Below are 5000 nucleotides of genomic sequence, written 5' to 3'. Positions count from 1 at the left end.
GAGAGAGAGAGAGACAGAAAGAAACAGAGAGAGAGAGAGAGACAGAGACAGAGAGACACGCTGAGAGAGAAACAGAAAGAAACAGAGAGAGAGAGATAGAGAGACACAGTGAGAGAGAAACAGAAAGAAACAGAGAGAGAGAGAGAGACAGAGAGACAGAAAGAAACAGAGAGAGAGAGAGAGAGAGAGAGAGACAGAGAGACACGCTGAGAGAGAAACAGAAAGAAACAGAGAGAGAGAGAGAGAGAGAGAGAGAGAGAGAGAGAAGGGCAAGGGGGAGTTGGCTGCTGGACGGGGTCTGATAGAAGGTGGGTGTGTGGGCGGGTGGGTGGGTGGGTCTGGACATGGTGATGCCGTCGGCATCCAATTCACCAAAAGAAGTCCTCAAGGGTTTCAGCCAATGTCTGCTTTCAAACTCTCCATTTCTAGTCAGTGAGGAATAACAGTCACTGGCACACACATCACTTGGAATTTCGGTTTTTCTTCTTCTTCTTCTTTTTATTATTTTTTTTTTTAAATAAATATTTTATTCGAGTTTAACATTTTGATACATACAGACGGACATACAAAACCAACATCTGAAATCAACAATATTTGCCACTGTGCACCACCTAAACTGCAAATCAGGAAAACAACACAACACTGTCTTCATACAGAGAAAAAAAAACAAACAAACAAAAAAAAGCAGTCACATGCACTGTATAAAACAAGTAAGTAAATGAAAGGAAAAAAGAAAATAAATAAAAGAACAAACGTTACATTCGTGGTTGTCTTTCCTCCTCCTCGTTGCCTTCAATCATTTTTATGTATGGGCACCATTTTCTAGAAAATGCTATGGACATCATTTCCATCGAGTGTATATATTTTTCGGTTTTATATATATGTTTCTTAGGTCTGTTAGGAAGTACTTTATACATGGTTTGATTTTTATTTATTCTGCATTTATAAATGAAATGTTTTGCCACTAGAATGATATAGTCAAATATTTCACCTGTTTTTGTAACATCATCATTTCCAAATAATACTAACTCTATATTAAACTTTCGGTTTTATCTACATCAGTCACAGGGGGAGGGGGATGGGGGGCGTGGGGGGTGGGGGGGCGGGGGGGGGGGGGCTCTCACTACGGACCTTGGGGAACATAGACCTTGGAGAAGACCTGGGGGAACATAGACCTTGGGGAACATAGACCTTGAAGAAGACCTGGGGGAACATAGACCTTGGGGAACATAGACCTTGAAGAAGACCTGGGGGAACATAGACCTTGGAGGAGACCTAGGGAACGTAGACCTTGGAGAAGTTTCGGTTTCAGTTTCAGTAGCTCAAGGAGGCGTCACTGCGTTCGGACAAATCCATATACGCTACACCACGTCTGCCAAGCAGATGCCTGACCAGCAGCGTAACCCAACGCGCTTGGAGAAGACCTGGGGGAACATAGACCTTGGGGAACATAGACCTTGGAGTAGACCTGGGGGAACATATACCTGGGGGAACATAGACCTCGGAGAAGACCTGGGGGAACATAGACCATGGACAAGACCTGGGGGAACATAGACCTGGGAGAAGTTTGACCTGGGGTAACATAGACCTGGGGTAACATAGACCTGGGAGAAGTTAGACCTGGGGTAACATAGACCTGGGGTAACATAGACCTGGGAGAAGTTTGACCTGGGGTAACATAGACCTGGGGGAACATAGACCTGGGAGAAGTTTGACCTGGGGTAACATAGACCTGGGAGAAGTTTGACCTGGGGTAACATAGACCTGGGGGAACATAGACCTGGGAGAAGTTTGACCTGGGGTAACATAGACCTGGGAGAAGTTAGACCTGGGGTAACATAGACCTGGGAGAAGTTTGACCTGGGGTAACATAGACCTGGGGTAACATAGACCTGGGAGAAGTTTGACCTGGGGTAACATAGACCTGGGGGAACATAGACCTGGGAGAAGTTTGACCTGGGGTAACATAGACCTGGGGTAACATAGACCTGGGGTAACATAGACCTGGGGTAACATAGACCTGGGAGAAGTTAGACCTGGGGTAACATAGACCTGGGGTAACATAGACCTGAGAGAAGTTTGACCTGGGGTAACATAGACCTTGGGGAACATAGACCTGGGTAGAACTTAGACGTGTGGGAACACAGACATGCTCCATATTATTGGTGAATAATCAGGGTGGGGTTAATTTTGAGCAGCCCCCCCCCCACCCCCCACTCCCCCACCCCGACACACCCCTAGTCCTGGTCCAGAAAGCACTCCATGGCGAGTCAGTCGTGAGCTAGTTTAGGTGTTCCTACTCCAACGGGTCATTCAGCGCTAACACCTGATTAACTCCACTAACGCGAACACGAGTGGAATGTATTTTTCGGGCCAGACCACAAAATAACTCCCAGGAGAGTCATTTGAGGACAGTGCTGTTCGGCCAGAAATAACTCCCTTCGAGTCTTGGAGTGTGAGATGGAGTCATTCCAGTTCTGCCCCGGAATGACCCCACCTCCAGATTTATCTGTTTATTTTTTTTATTCAAACGACTTGCTACGACATGCTACAGCGCACATTCTTGAAGCTGTATGCGTTTTTACAATAGCACGAAAAGCATTCACGTTATTCAGCCTCAACAAACATACTCATGATATCATTTGAAACATAAGTAAGAGAGGACAATTAAAAGAGAGCATCAATCAAATAATCTATTAGATATAATTTTTTAAAAAAAAGAAAAAAGAAAAAAAGAAAGATAAAGATTAAAAAAATAGAAGGGAAAATAAAAGAAAGATAGCGTGTTTTAAAAACGCATTTTCGAGAAAAAAAAAGATATCCTAATGGGAAAAAAAGAAGGGGTTTGGGGTGCGAGGTGGTGGTGGTGGTGGTCAACATAGGACGAAGTGCTGTGGAGCGGTGGCCTAGTGGTTACACGTTCGCTTAGGAAGCGAGAGAATCTGAGCGCACTGGTTCGAATCCCAAAGACGCCGGCATTTTCTCCCCCCGTTCACTAGACCTTGAGTGGTGGTGGTCTGGACGCTAGATATTCGGATAAGACGATAAACTGAATTCCCGTGTGCAGAATGCTTTTAGCGCACGTGAAAGAACCCACGGCAACCCTTGGCAAAATTCTATTGAAAAATCCACTTCGATAGGAAAACAAATTTTTTTTTTTTACAATCAGCAGTATGTGCGACGGTACATTAATTAAGCAAAATAACCAGAGGGAGAGCAGCCCAAATTTCACACAGAGAAATCTGTTGTGACAAAAATAGTAATACAATACAATACAATACAATACAATACAATGCAGTGCAATGCAGTACAATACAATACAATGCAATACGATACAATACAATACAATGCAATACAATACAATACAATTCAATACAATACAATACAATGGAGTTCTGCCTTGAACTAACTCAAAGGAGAAGGAGTGTTTCTGGGCCCAGTCGGGGAGAGTGAAATGAGTGCTTGGAGTCATCATCCAGGCGCTACCCCCCCCCCCCCACCCACACACACACACCAGTACACGACAAGGGAATACAGTGGTTTGGCCTGTCACAGGTCTGGAAGTTGTATGGCAGCTAGTGCTGCCTTTCTGTAGGGCTGTCAGCATTTTGCACACAGACTTATTATTACGTGTTTTAAGCAGGAAGTTTTGTATATAACTGAAGAATGGCATTTTCTCCTCAAGGTTATGGCTTCCAAATGTATTGAAAGTAGTGATTAGTTGGGTTTTTTTTCTATTTTTCGCTGCTTCTTTTTCTTTCTTTCTTTCTTTCTTTTTTTCATGCTTCCTTTCATATTGTTGCTGTAGTTGTTATTGTTCTTTTTCCTCCTCCTCCTCCACCTCCTTCTCCTCCTTCTTCTTCTCCTCCCCCCTCACCCCCTCCTCCTCCTCCTCCTCCTTCTTCTTCTTCCCCTTCTCCTCCTCCTCCTCCTCCTCCTTCTTCTTCTCCTTCTACTCTTCCTCCTCCTTCCCTTCCTCCTCCTCCTTTTCTTCTTCTCCTCTCATTCTTCTCCTTCAATTTATAGTTAGCTTGTCGAAAACTGATCTCAAAGTATTATCTTTTTTTTCACGTCTGTTTACTCAGTTGATGTGGAGGAGGAGGAGGAGAAGAAGAGAGAGAGAGAGAGAGTAATTTCATTGACAGCTTAATTTAATCACAAAGAAATTGTCCCACGCCTGTGATTATAAACCATTGACATTATTTGGAGTGATGGCCTAGAGGTAACGCGTCCGCCTAGGAAGCGAGAGAATCTGAGGGCGCTGGTTCGAATCACGGCTCAGCCGCCGATATTTTCTCCCCCTCCACTAGACCTTGAGTGGTGGTCTGAACGCTAGTCATTCGGATGAGACGATAAACCGAGGTCCCGTGTGCAGCATGCACTTAGCGCACGTAAAAGAACCCTCGGCAACAAAAGGGTTGTTCCTGGCAAAATTCTGTAGAAAAATCCACTTCGATAGGAAAAACAAATAAAACTGCACGCAGGAGAAAAAAAAAAAGAAAAAAAAAAAAAAAAATGGGTGGCGCTGTAGTGTAGCGACGCGCTCTCCCTGGGGAGAGCAGCCCGAATTTCACACAGAGAAATCTGTTGTGATAAAAAGGAATACAAATACAAATACAAATTTATAGCTCCCCTTTCCCGACCCCAGCCAGTGATTCTGTCAGCTCGAGATGTTGACGCTTTTGAAGTGTTGGCCACGAGGGGCGTATGGGTGAGAGGTGAGAAGACGGTCAGTCACACAGTATCTGAATGGGGCATCTCGAGGAGGGAGACGAGTATCTGTGCGTGCGTGCGTGCGTGCGTGCGTGTGTGTGTGTGTGTGTGTGTGTGTGTGTGTGTGTGTGTGTGTGTGAGGTGGGTGAGTGGGCGTGAAGTATTGATTGATTCCGTCGTCAGGGGAGCCAGTTAACTAGCTGCTCAGGAGAGACTGATTTATATGTGTGGGTGTTTTCTCTCTCTCTCTCTCTCTCTCTCTCTCTCTCTCTCTGTGTGTATGGATC

The 5000-nt window shown here is 44.9% G+C and overlaps 1 protein-coding gene across 4 annotated transcripts in view; it reads left to right on the top strand.

Moving 5' to 3' along the window:
• Nucleotides 1–5000, top strand: part of LOC143279824 (lysosomal alpha-mannosidase-like) — a 263784-nt gene that overhangs the window by 221379 nt on the left and 37405 nt on the right. The gene's annotated exons all lie outside the window — the stretch shown is intronic.

The sequence above is a fragment of the Babylonia areolata genome, chromosome 1, assembly GCF_041734735.1.
Source record: "Babylonia areolata isolate BAREFJ2019XMU chromosome 1, ASM4173473v1, whole genome shotgun sequence".
NCBI lineage: Eukaryota > Metazoa > Mollusca > Gastropoda > Neogastropoda > Buccinidae > Babylonia > Babylonia areolata.
This window is presented reverse-complemented; position numbering and strand designations above follow the sequence as displayed.